The 13,887-nt window shown below is 37.0% G+C and overlaps 1 protein-coding gene across 1 annotated transcript in view; it reads right to left on the reverse strand.

Annotated features, from left to right (window-relative positions):
• LOC138715294 (uncharacterized) overlaps window positions 1-13,887 on the reverse strand; it is a 676,115-nt gene that overhangs the window by 77,602 nt on the left and 584,626 nt on the right. The window lies entirely within an intron of this gene.

The following is a 13,887-nucleotide window of genomic DNA, read 5'->3' on the forward strand; positions in this document are numbered from 1 at the left end:
CGTGTTTAGCTTATGCTAGAATTTGTAGTTTAAACCACTACTTATATGCATAACAAGAAGTATATACTTCTCCTTCTAAGTGTAAACTAAGAAAAATCGTAGTCTGCTCTCTTTGAGACTTTGTTACCTCAGCACAAGCATTTGTACGGCTCATGCAAATTCACGCTAGAAAAACCTACAAAAAAAAAGACGAAAACAATCAGAACGTGATTATAAGAAGTTGTATAGGTTTTACAAATAAAAAAAAAAGTTATATGATCAGTTTTTGTAATGGACTACCGAAATGTTGATTTTGAGATAACTGGAAATCTGTCAGTTGATTTTTGTTAGTGTTATTTAAAATAATATACTTTTAAAAAATGATTGTGTGATGTAGTTATAATACATTTAATTTATGTGATAAAACTCCGTGTGCGTACAATAATTTAGGTTACGTGCAAATTTAATGACTAACATTTTGGTACTGCCTGATTTATGTCTGATTTTTACTTTACTCTACTTTTGATGTTATTTATTTTCTTCATAATTTGCTTTTCGTCAATTTTTTTCTTGGTGTAAACTTCCGACTTAACTTTCATAGCCTGGATGGCTTTTTCTTCATCACTTCTTGCAGCAGGAGTTTGCGACTTGTTTAATAATGCTGGGTATTATTTTAATAGATTAACAAACAGCAGTTGTTCTCATTCTCTCTCTTTCACACTTCCCATTTCGTCGTAATTGTCTCTTTTCTTGTTAAACTAACCAGATTTTGAAGACAACAATCCATTTTCCCACCAAGAAATTAACATAAATACATGGAAGGCGAAAACTAACGAATCTCAGCGGATAAGCCGAAATTACTGTTGATAATCGATATAATCGAATACTCTTGATAGTTTGTACTACTGCCGCGTAGTACATACTTCGTAGTAGTAGGCCTAGTATCTGGTTTATGCATACAAAACGAAGTATATACTTCTACTTCAAGTATCTTCTACAATCAAAGCAAAAGGTAATACTACATCTTTATGCATTCCACCCATTGTTTCTGGTGAGATTATTATTAAAAAGACTATTTTTTAGCACAAATATGCATTTTTAATAATAGATAAGCCACTTTTCTTTTCATTAAGGATAGCAAATAGTACTGTTGGATACGAGCCACCACTGAGCAGTAGCAGGGAAGGTTTGCGACGAGATGAATGAGCTAGTGGGTTTGCTGCGATCACTATACAGTAGAACGGTTAAATGTATAAAAGTTCCTACCACTGATATATAATATTAGTATAAGCGAATTATATTTTGACAAGATGAACGGAAGACTCGCCATGCAATGACTTAAAGTTCAGGAAAACATTGGAAAAGAACCAACTAAGTAATCAGGCCGAGCGGGATTCGAACTCACAATCCAGCGCACTTTCGTAGCATGAGATTCTCTAGTTACTCCAAAACTACATCTGTGACCGGTGGATGTGTCAAGTGAACGTGACCATAGTAGTATCAAATAACAGTGGTAGTCTATATGATTGTAGGAATAGTAATGAAAATATTAGTAGTAGTGGGAGTTTTTACAGGTACTTACGAATGCTTTGTCAATGGTCTTCAGTTATTCGTAGATGAAGAGCTAAACTAAAATCAACCAGATTCTAGCTGGCTTCATAATTATTATTGGAGATAATCTCGTCATCGACTTCCTGTCAGGGAAATTAGGCCGAATGATCTTTCCGCCCTTATGCCATCATTTTTTTCTTCAGACCTTCCCAATCTCCACGTGCCTAGTACGTTAGAATTTGTACAGTAATCTTGAATTTTCCATTCTATTAATATGTTCAAACCAATTTGTTCTGTAATTTTGTAAATGTTTTAACATGGGAGTAACTTTGAAATTGTTTAACATTATCTAGTCTACATTTTCTTTCCATCATATAGTGTATATCCTACAATTTTCCTCATGAAGCGAAATGGTAATAACGTAGAATATGAACTATTTTCATAGAAAAATAAAAACAAAAGCTTTCAAATGACTGAGAAGTATTAATTTTCCGTTTGCTGAGTCATTCAATAAAATTACGCTGGTGAGGAAACAATAAAATTATCAGGAAGTGATTATTATGTTACATATTGAGAAGGGTCACAATAATAGTCTACTTGATTATGCGTAATATTGTCTAGTGAAAGTGTAAATTTGTCACATCGGATGGCGCCACCTGTAACTCCGCGGATCCACATCTGTGTCAATTACAGCGTCTTCGTATGAAACGAATGTCAGTACTTATTATCTAAAACAAGGAGTTGCTGTTTATGAAATAGCACTAGTTTTATTTCATAACAGCGAAGGATTGTGGAGTTTGGTATTGAAGTTGTTCAGTTATAATTAGAAAAATACACAATTCAAGATAAAACGTTGGAATTTTTAAATGGCAAAATACGCATAGTCAGAACATGTACGTACAGACACAGAAACAAAATTTGGGCCATTTGAATTTTTCCAAGTTCCAGTTATAACATACTGCGCATGTTCAGTAAGCACTGAGTATGCGCAGTATGTTATAACTGGAACTTGGAAAATTCAGGTGGCCCAAATTTTGTTTCTAGGTCTGTACATAATCTTATGTTATTCTGAAAGTAGAGGTCGAACCTTAGCGCTACGTCCATTTGAGAGAACTTTTTACGCTGAACCCCAGATAGGCACATTGCCAACCAATACCAGCCGAGGTTTAGAGGAGGTAACCTCACTTGTTCCTAGTCCAGCCCTCTCCGTGCGTTGCTAGCACTCGATCTTGGAATGCTATAGAAGAATAATAATGGAAAGAAGATTGGACGGAATAATATTGATTTCTAAAGCGGAGAGATGGGAGAACCTCGAGAAAAACTCTAATTGCAAACTTGTCCTCCACAGGGTCACTATGCCCGCCCGGAATTTGAACTCGGACCGCCTGTGGGACAGGTAAAATGTCTAGACCACTCTACCACTGCAGGGACAAATGCACATACTTACTTACTTAAACTGAGTTTCTTTCAGAAGCGTCTCAAATTATTTCGATAGCGAGGACGATTGTTTAGAACTCTTATACAGCAGTCACGTTGTTTCTGAGTCTGCAATTTTATACCAGCAATGTAAGTGCTTTTAATCAGGATATGAGGGGAAAAAATGTAGGATATATTCGATAAGTAATGGCAACAATGGTGTAAATCAGTGCTCCTATTGCGGTGATCACTGAAATCTTGTAATACGTAATAGAGCAGCGATTGTTTAATAAATTTTCAATGTTGAAAGTCTCGAAATAGCCATATTTTATAAGTACAATGGCAGTTTCTGATTTGTAGTAAACAATAAGTCCTAAAGGTACGAACAAATGTATTTTCTAAAAATCCAAGTTACAAGAGTAAAACATGCAACTCAGTGCTTTAGAGCAGCGGTCGTCAGCACAGAGCACCCTGGGGCTAGCGTCTCTTACCCGCGGAGAACACAGTGCACCATGCTAACGGGTATGCTCTCTATCTCTTCCTGTTGCACGACGGGGCACACGGGACGGCTCCGCTTACCCTTTGCACATTTCACGAGTGTTGACGACCACTGCTTTAGAATATTACAAGAAGCCTGTGGGAGAGGACTTGCTAAGAATGAAAAGTTAAACTGATAGATTTACGGCACGGAAATGAATCCTGTATCTGACAATGAGAGGGTTGCAGTCAAATTTTACCTATTTCTCTATCACATATAATTTCAACTCTGTCTGCTATCAATTTCAGTTTATTATCATACCATCCCAGATGGCAGTATAATAAACAGAACAAGGCAATATATGGCCTATGCAGACGATGTTGTTATAATAACAAGATCAGCATCAGCAATAAATGAAGTATGTGAGGAAATAAAGGAGATTGGACTCGAAATTAATATTGATAAAACAGTATTTATGAACACATAAAAAAATAGGATAAGAACAGAAGAAAATAAGTTGGTTTCTATTAGCTTAGAGTAATTTAAGGAATGTAATGAGTTTAAATACTTGGGTTCAGTGGTTACATGGGACAATGATTGCAGTAAAGATATAAAAGCTAGAATTTCAGCAGGGAATAGATGTTATTATGTCTTGGGCAAAGTCATGAGAAGATATATTTCTAAGCAGAAAAAATTACTAATATACAAAACAATAATTAAACCCATAGTGGTTTATGGGTGTGAATCATGGACCATGACGGAACAGCAACAATAACAACTTAGAAGATGGGAAAGGAAAATTTCGAGAAAGATTTATGGTCCTGTTAAAGAACAAAATAATTGGAGAATCCGTAGTAATTTGGAATTAGAACAAGTATATAAGGAATCTAATATAGTAACCTCGATAAAAATTAGAAGACTTGAATAGGTAGGTCACTTAATTAGAAGGGAGGACGAAAGAATGGTGAAGATGATCTTCACTGGAACACTGGAGGGAATGAGAGATAGGAGTCGTCCCAGATTGAGACGGTTGGACTGTATTGAGGAAGATTTGAGGAAAGTGGGAATAAGGAGATGGAGGAAGACAGAGGACAGAAGTGATTGGGCTATTGTTTTAAAGGAGGCTTTAGCTAAACTATAAGAGCTGTATGTTAAAAGAAGAAGAAGAAGTTCATACCATCAGGGTAATAAATTGCACCTTACAGGTGACCCAGTTCAAAAATAAAAGTCTTCACATTGCTAAAGAACAGGTCGCTTTAGTTCAGTTTCTTTATAAACAAAGACTTTTACATGTACTTAAATAGATCTGGAACGCCTTATTTTAGAAATACGATGACTTTTGTACATTTCATCGTTTTCTTCCTAAACAAATTACAGTTTCAGTGTTTCAAAATGACATCTGTGTAGTGTTTCTGATTATGCTGTGAAGCAGAAACTGGAAACTCCGTAACTATGGCTTTTGGAAGTGGGTCATGTCATTGCCCTTCCCCTTCCTTAAAAAAATCTACATATTTTGAATGATTTGAGCTGATTGTGGGATTACCGCGTCTAATTGGTGACTAAAACGCTAATTTTCATCATCACAATCAATATTTCCAGACACACTCCAAAGGACTTCACATGTAACAACTAATTTACACTTCAACAGTTATTATCGGTGCTAATCCCAACACAAAACTTTGTTTAAACTCGTACGCGAGGAATACTAACTAGTCTTCTTCAAGTTACGTGTTGCAACCGCGCTTGAGTTATTCTGTCGTGCGGATAACTTCACTGGCTACAACCTGGACAGATACTGTCCCTAAGCACTCCTCGAGTTTGATCCTGCGACCCAACGGCCAGCATGATCACCGCAAGTCCATCGAGGGCGAATGTTTTCCTCTGAGCTTTAGATCACGACGCCTGAATAAAACAGAACAGTACAAATGAAGGTTTTTTTTGTTTCTTCTTTTCGTTTTGTTGTGCATATACAGGATGTAAACAATATAAACTGCCAAAATTATATAAACAGTACATATCGGTCTACTGAACAGAATGTCCAGTGACATTTAATTATTTCTTATAATTGTATTTTTAATTTGTAAAATACTGTACCATGTTATTAAGATTCATAGTAGTCTAATTATTTGCTTACATTTCGAATGAACGTGAATGACATTGCCAATGACCTTGCTCCTAACATATACCAATACATAGCAGAGTAACAAACAACTGCTTCAGCGTATGTAACGGGGAAAGTAAATAATGACTCTATTCTCATTTTTAAAAAAGTTAGACTCACAAAACACGTTTTTTTTTCTGTGAAACCCTAGACAGTTACAGAAAAACGTTATTTGACTTTTTTCAATTATTTATTTATTTACCAGTACTTTTTGGCAGTTTATATCATTTACACCCTGTATTATGATATATTTGTGCAAAATACAATGATTGCAATATGGAAGGAGTGGGATCGCACCGAATCACTTCTGAGACTCCCTTTCTTTGAAACCGATGCTATGCTCTGCTTCAGGGAGTTGCGTCCGTGCTCACGTGAGCATCATGTTTCTCGGGTCCGAGGGTTCCTCTTAAGAGTCCGTGCGCACGTCACAACCTCAACGGATAAAATGGAATTGGATGAAAGAGGCTCTTCTTTTACAGCAAAAATTTGGACATTCAACTCCGCGTAACAAGAACACAGTCAACTGTCTCGGAAGAAAAAGCAATCCTTTTATTGGGAGTCGATACGACAGCATTCCGCGATGATTAGTCTAGAGACGAGAATCCCAACATTCGTCTCACCTCAGTATTCAGTACCAAAAGCGTCTGTGAAGATTGTAATAGGACACTTCAAAAGACAAAAGAAACATAAAAATCCAATATTATTGTGATCTGTGATGATTAATAATTATGATGATCTAGACAACCATTATAACTTCGACAACCGCCATCACCACCACTGTAAAGTACTTAATACTGCGCTCTGGTTCAACCGATAGCGTTTCTGACCACAAATCCAATTTTGTTCTCGTTAGAAACATTACGATTTATCGCTTTCCCATGGACGTTGAGCGAATGTATAGGCTATTTTAACGTAAAACGTTTTTATAGCGATGTACCGAAGTACATATATTTCCATGCAGGAATTCTGCTGTTATATGATGACGGCGCTCATTCCGTCGCATCTCGGCCACTTAGTCACTCGTAATGAGTGCACCTCTGCACATTAGTGTGTTGGACATTGTGCCATTGTCACACATCTGTGACACAGTGCATGAGGGTTGGCCACTAAAGGGAAACTAAGAAGTGGAGCTTAAACTGAGAAGATTCAATCCGGCATCGGAATTGAAATCCGGTGTGGCTTTAGGATAGAGCGTCAGCACGTAGAGCTGAAAACCCGGGTTCGAATCCCGGTGCTGGAGAGAATTTTTCTCCGCTCCACCGATTCTTCATCGTAAAATGTTTTTGCTGAAGTGTCAAAGATTACAATGTTACGAAAACTTCAACATTGACGTCAGTTACTTAGCAATGGCAATGAGATACGTCTTATTTTTCTGACGTCAATTGCCTAGCAACGGATCATTCAGGTAAAATATAGTAATTCTATTGTAAATACTTGTACAGATATACAATATATATTGAATGAAGAAATAAAGGAAAGTAATCATTAATCATTAATGATATAACACATAAATTACTGTATAAAATTTATTTCACAACCTTTATAAATAAGAACCAATTCGCTACAAATCTAAATATCACAATAACATCCAACCGAGAACATAACGTTCCACGCAAGTACAGAGATCAGATCCTATGAATCCCAAGTCACCTTTTTATATCGTGTTGTTTTAAGCGGGATTCTTTCGTCATGTTGAAATATGAGCATCGGGAGTTTCAAAATCCTTTTGAGACTGAGGACGAACAACTGAGAGAAAGACAGAGACAGACAGACGGAGAGAAAGAGAGAGAGAGAGGGGGAGGAAGGGAGAGAGAGTGAGAGGAAGAGGGAGGAGAGAGAGAGAGAGAGAGAGGGGGAGAGAGGAATAGGGAGAGAGGAAAACGATGATGGGTACTTGACTCTTTCATCATTCACCCATATGAAGCCAGTTGTGTAGACCAATTTACCGACAGTCGTTGCACAGGGTGCACCATAGGAGCCAGGTCTACGTTACACGGCGAAGAGATGAGACGTTGATGGTGATTTGTTGGAATTTACAAAGGAAACGGATCGCCCGGAGAAAACCCTTGTGTTACCTGGACCACGGGCTTGTCTAACACAAGATATAAATCGGGGTTACGCCGGGAATCGAATCCGGGTCCACAGGATCGTCGAAGAAAAAATTGGAAATATTTTCTGTTAACGGGATCTGTAACAACAATGTGCGATAATAAGTCATGACGTAGGTACCTTACATTAAGATAAAACATAATAGAACTCAACAGTAACAACGTTTATTGATTAATGGATTTTGAGTTTGATTTAAAGAATTTTTTGTCCAGTAATAGGGTCATTGAACTTGACGTTATTCGCTCCGATTCCACGAGCGGGCTCAAAGTTGTCGCTAGTATCAAGAAGCGTAGTAGACCACTTAGTTTGTCAGAGACTATCCAGAGTGCACCACAGGCGGTGAACCCACATTACAGTCGTAATGAATGATTATGGAGAACTGATGGGATGTTACAGAGGACCGGAGTACCCGGAGAAATATATCTTGTGTTGCTTGGACGATGTGCTTGCCAACACAAGTTATAAATTCAGATTAAAGTGAGATTTGAACTCGATCCCCCTGGCTTATAAGCCCAGCGCTCTGGCGATCATGCTGTGTTTTATTACAGTAATCTCACAGCCAATTGGCTAGTTCCTACTGCAGCAACGTATAATGCACTTTTATAATAATAATAATAATAATAATAATAATAACAATAACAATAACAATACAGTACTAATAATAACAATCCATGATGCGACAGCCCAAGAAACGCCAAGGACGACCAACAGTCTGCTGGCCTTACGTCTCCGTGGAATTAATTCTTTTAGAACAGCAAGTCTCCAGGTATCGATCAAATTCCAGCAGAATGAATACAACAGGGTGGAAGCGCATTATCTAACGAAATTTATAAGCTTGTACTTGCTATTTAGGAAAAGGAAATTGCACCAGAACAATGGAAGAAGTCCATAATCGTACCTATCTTTAAGAAGGGGGACAAGACTAACTGTAGTAACTTTCGAGGAATATCACTTCTGTTGACATCGTACAAAATATTATCCAATATTCTTTTGAGAAAATTAACTCCATACGTAGAAGAAATTATTCGGGATCATCAGTGTGGTTTTAGACGCAACAGATCAACTATTGATCAGATATTTTGTATTCGACAGATAATGAAGAAAAAATGGGAGTATAAGGGTACAGTGCATCAGTTATTCATAGATTTCAAAAAGGCATATGACTCGGTTAAGAGAGAAGTTTCATATGATATTCTTATTGAATTTGATATTCCCAAGAAACTAGTTCGATTAATTAAAATGTGTCTCAGTGAAACGAATAGCAGAGTCCGTATAGGTCAGTTTCTGTCAGATGCGTTTCCAATTCACTACGGGCTAAAGAAAGGAGAAGCACTATCACCTTTACTTTTTAATTTTGCTCTAGAATATGCCATTAGGAAAGTTCAGGATAACAGGGAGGGTTTGGATTGAACGGGTTACAGCAGCTGCTTATCTATGCGGATGACGTGAATATGTTAGGAGAAAATCCACAAACGATTAGGGAAAACACGGAAGTTTTACTTGAAGCAAGTAAAGCGATAGGTTTGGAAGTAAATCCCGAAAAGACAAAGTATATGATTATGTCTCGTGACCAGAATATTGTACCAAATGGAAACATAAAAATTGGAGATTTATCCTTTGAAGAGGTGGAAAAATTCAAATATCTTGGAGCAACAGTAACAAATATAAATGACACTCGGGAGGAAATTAAACGTAGAATAAAAAAAAAATGGGAAATGCGTGTTATTATTCGGTTGAGAAGCTTTTATCATCTAGTCTGCTGTCAAAAAGTCTGGAAGTTAGAATTTATAAAACAATTATATTACCGGTTGTTCTGTATGGTTGTGAAACTTGAACTCTCACTTTGAGAGAGCAACAGAGATTAAGGGTGTTTGAGAATAAGGTTGTTAAGAAAATATTTGGGGCTAAGAGGGATGAAGTTACAGGAGAATGGAGAAAGTTACACAACTCAGAACTGCACGCATTGTATTCTTCATCTGACATAATTAAGAACATTAAATCCATACGTTTGATATGGAGAGGGCATGTAGCACGTATGGGCGAATCCAGAAATACATATAGAGTGTTAGTTGGGAGACCGGAGGGGAAAAGACCTTTGGGAAGGCCGAGACGTAGGTGGGAGGACAATATTAAAATGGATTTGAGAGAGGTGGGATATGATGGCAGAGACTGGATTAATCTTGCAGAGGATAGGGACCGATGACGGGCTTATGTGAGGACGGCAATGAACCTTCGGGTTCCTTAAAAGCCATTTGTAAGTAAGTAAGTAATAATAATAATAATAATAATAATAATAATAATAATAATAATAATAATGATAATAATAACAACAACAATAATAATACAGTACTAAGAATAACAATCCATGGTGCGACAGCCCAAGAAGCGCCAAGGACGACCAGCCGTCTGCTGGCCTTACGTCTTCGTGGAATTAATTATTTTAGAACAGCAACCTAAATATCAGTCGACACTAAGGCCTGCTGCCCGATGAACCAAGTTACTAAATGAGAGGATTAAAGAACTGGAAACATGTTAATAGTCATTTCATCATTCTCTGCTGTATCACCACAACAATGGTAAATAACCTTTGCAGTTGAAAGTGTCAATAATAATAATAATAATAATAATAATAATAATAATATTAATAATAATAATAATATTAATAATAATAATAATAATAATAATAACAATAATAATAATATTAATAAATCATGGTTTATTTAACGACGTTCGCAACTGCCGAGGTTATATCAGCGTTGCCGGTGTGCCGGAATTTTGTCTCGCAGGAGTTTCTTTACATGCCAGTAAATCTACTGACATGAGCCTGTCATATTTAAGCACACTTAAATGCCATCGACCTGGACAGGTATCGAACCCGCAACCTCAAGCACAGAAGGCCAGCGCTATATCTGCTGCTACTGCTACTGCTACTACTACTACTACTACTACTACTACTACTACTACTACTACTACTACTACTAATAATAATAATAATAATAATAATAATAATAATAATAATAATAATAATAAAGCATATACTGTATTTATAACTATTTAGCATCGAAGTTAATATATAAACCATATTCAATGAAGAATTTAAACAGGTCTATGTATGTTTTAGTCGCCATCCGGCAATAAGGGAATGCTATGGAATGATGGGGAAATGTAGAAATGGGGAAAACGAGAGGACCCCGTGAAAAATCCCAATTGCGGCCATATCGCCACAAGTGTCACTATGAATTTTTCAATGAAAAATCCCGGACCTGATCGGTACTCGAACCCGGACCACCTGCGTGACAGGCTGGAGGTCTGACCACTCAGTCACCGCATGGGTAAATGCACTGAACATTTGATTTATACACGAGGTTGCGATCATAGCCAGTGCTTGGGTTGCAGCGTGGCTGGCTCAACATGTGTGTTTTGAGGCAACCTCTACGTTAATTATGCATTTCGATCTTGCCTCCATTTGTTTTATTGTATCCCATGTGGCTATGAATTGAGGAAATCTCTTTATGAATCATGAATATTTAAGAGGATATTTTATTGCGACACAAGTATTCCCCGTTTAAAATTCACGAGATATCCATACCAACATTCTGTACAAGTAACATGCAATTGTACTTAGAGAGTCAAGCATTTTAATCAATTTCAGGAGTAAAATGGCAGCCAGTTTTCAAAGAAGCACAGTAAAAGCAGTATTATACATTCATTCATAATAATGATTATTACAGTCAGTCGTCAATAATCATCATATACAGTAGGTCTAAGGTATTACAATTGTTACTAAATTCTATAAGTATAGTTCAAGTATCACAGCATAAAAATATGCTACTTAGATCGCCTGGAGTTCTGTTACTTATAATTTTTTTATGGAACTTAACTCAGTAACTATCAATATAGGACCATATCCCATTGCTTTGAAATTCATAGATGCAAGACTAAGCTTCTTCCATATCCTTTGGCGTGCCGGAGAGCCCGAAGGATAGCACTGCAACCTCCAGTGGGCCTATTGTACTTTACCATTCCTAAACTGGGAATGATTTTTGAAGTGCGAACGGTCGCGCTTTTGTAGACATAGCTCATTTGTGTGGTGCCATCTGTCGATTCAGTCGTGCAGGCTTAAGATTCCGGTAGAGTGCCACTAGAGTATCCTTCTACCCCCGAAAAGCGAAGTCTTCTTAATGATTTAATGTAATTTTGTTTCCGTTATCAAACTTATCAAATATAATAAAGGTTAACAACCATCAATTCATTATTCATAAGGTAATTTAATTCACTAACGTTTTCGACCAATTGGTCATCTTCAATTTGATATATGTATAAATATTTTGAACACATGTCATAAGAATATGGCGAACCATATGAATTCCTCAAGAATTTTGTATTTCGATTGTCGCTTTCCTCCGGAGCTCCTCATCCTTCCGTACATTCCCTATATCACCTACAGTAGTAACAGAGATCACCCGGAGGACAGCTTTATTCGTAATATTCGATTCCTACGCAGTAGTATTCACTCCGCTGAGCAGCAGTAGCAGCAGGATTCCAGAGCAAGCACATCTAGAGTTAGTGGGAAATATGCTCACCGTGAGCACGTCTGGCTTGGACCATGGCGCTGCGGTGGCGCAGGACATTGTACAGGTAGAGTTTTTATAAATAACTATATCCGGGCCCGGGATGGTTTCATGCACTTAGGCTTGCTTTGTCCAATTGTGCACTGTATATATGCGATGGCTGTTAAGTCTGACAGTTGGCTGGATGCCATTCGTAAATCCGACGCTGACAGGTTGGCCATCTTTCCCCAGTCATGAAACAGCCAGGTCCCATCCCCAGACAAGTATCTGATAAGCCCCAGGGTCCGTAACCCCAAGCTCTTACTGTTTCAGTATGAGAAACCCATACCTACTACCTATAAGACATCACACGAGCCAATTTTTATTATTGCAGATGATAGATGGAACGAGGGGAAAGTGGAAAATATTGGTGGGAAAGAGGGAAAAGGGTTTTATGTATATGGAACGAAACACAACGAGAAGAATAACCATAAATGGATAAGAAAAATAAACTGAAGAATGATGAATAAACGAATAGGAATAAGACAAACTTAAGTGGTTAGGTACAGCTTACAGCAGTAAAATTTTTGGAAATATTCAACATTTTTTCCTCCATTTTTAGATCATAAATATATATATATATATATATATATTCATTAGCAGAAGGACAGTGTTTTACACATACCAATTTTCATTATTGTACAAGATACAGTAATGGAGGAAAAAAATGTTGAATATTTCCAAAATTTTACTTGCTGTAAGCTGTACCTAACCCCTTAAACAGGAGAGTAAATAAATAGGAGGTCAATAATTATTTATAAGTTGGGGAATGAACTTCAGCAGGCGAATAAGTATACGTAAATAATGAAAAATGATAAAAAGATGTAGGTTAAGACTAAACATAGCTATACGTAAACAAAAGTTATTAAAATAAATAACACTCATAACGTACAATATGAACAGAACACATTTTCTGTTCTCCAACAAATTCGTGATTTTTTTAGTAGTAGTATTTATTTATTTAACCTGGTAGAGACAAGGCCGTCAGGCCTTCTCTGCCCCTCTACCAGGAGATTCCAACTATAATATGAAGAATAAAATTACAATTAGTATTAAATTTACAATTACAATTACAAATAAAATTACAATTAGTATTAAATTTATAATTACAATTACAATAAAAATTTAAGTACTAAAACATTACCTGACTAATGAAAGCTAGATAATTTACCATGGAAAAACCAAGAATATTTTATATTTACTGAATTAAAAATTAAACCAGGTACTTTACTTGGTTATTTAACGATGCTGTATCAACTACGAGGTTATTTAGCGTCGACGGAATTGGTGATAACGAGATGATATTTGGCGAGATGAAGCCGAGGATTCGTCATAGAGTACCTGACATTTGCCTTACGATTGGGGAAAACCTCGAAAAAAATTCAACCAGGTAATTAGCCCAAGCGGGAATCGAACCTGCGCCCGAGCGCAGCTCCGAATCGGCAGGCAAGCACCTTAGCCGACTGGGTTACGCCGGTGGCAAATTTCGTTAACGAAGCGTATACTTTTATACCGGGAATTGAGATTTGCTATGCAAAATATATCGACATTAAATGTGCATGCTTCTCGTACTCATCTGTCTT

This window comes from Periplaneta americana, chromosome 15 (genome assembly GCF_040183065.1).
Source record: "Periplaneta americana isolate PAMFEO1 chromosome 15, P.americana_PAMFEO1_priV1, whole genome shotgun sequence".
Lineage (NCBI taxonomy): Eukaryota > Metazoa > Arthropoda > Insecta > Blattodea > Blattidae > Periplaneta > Periplaneta americana.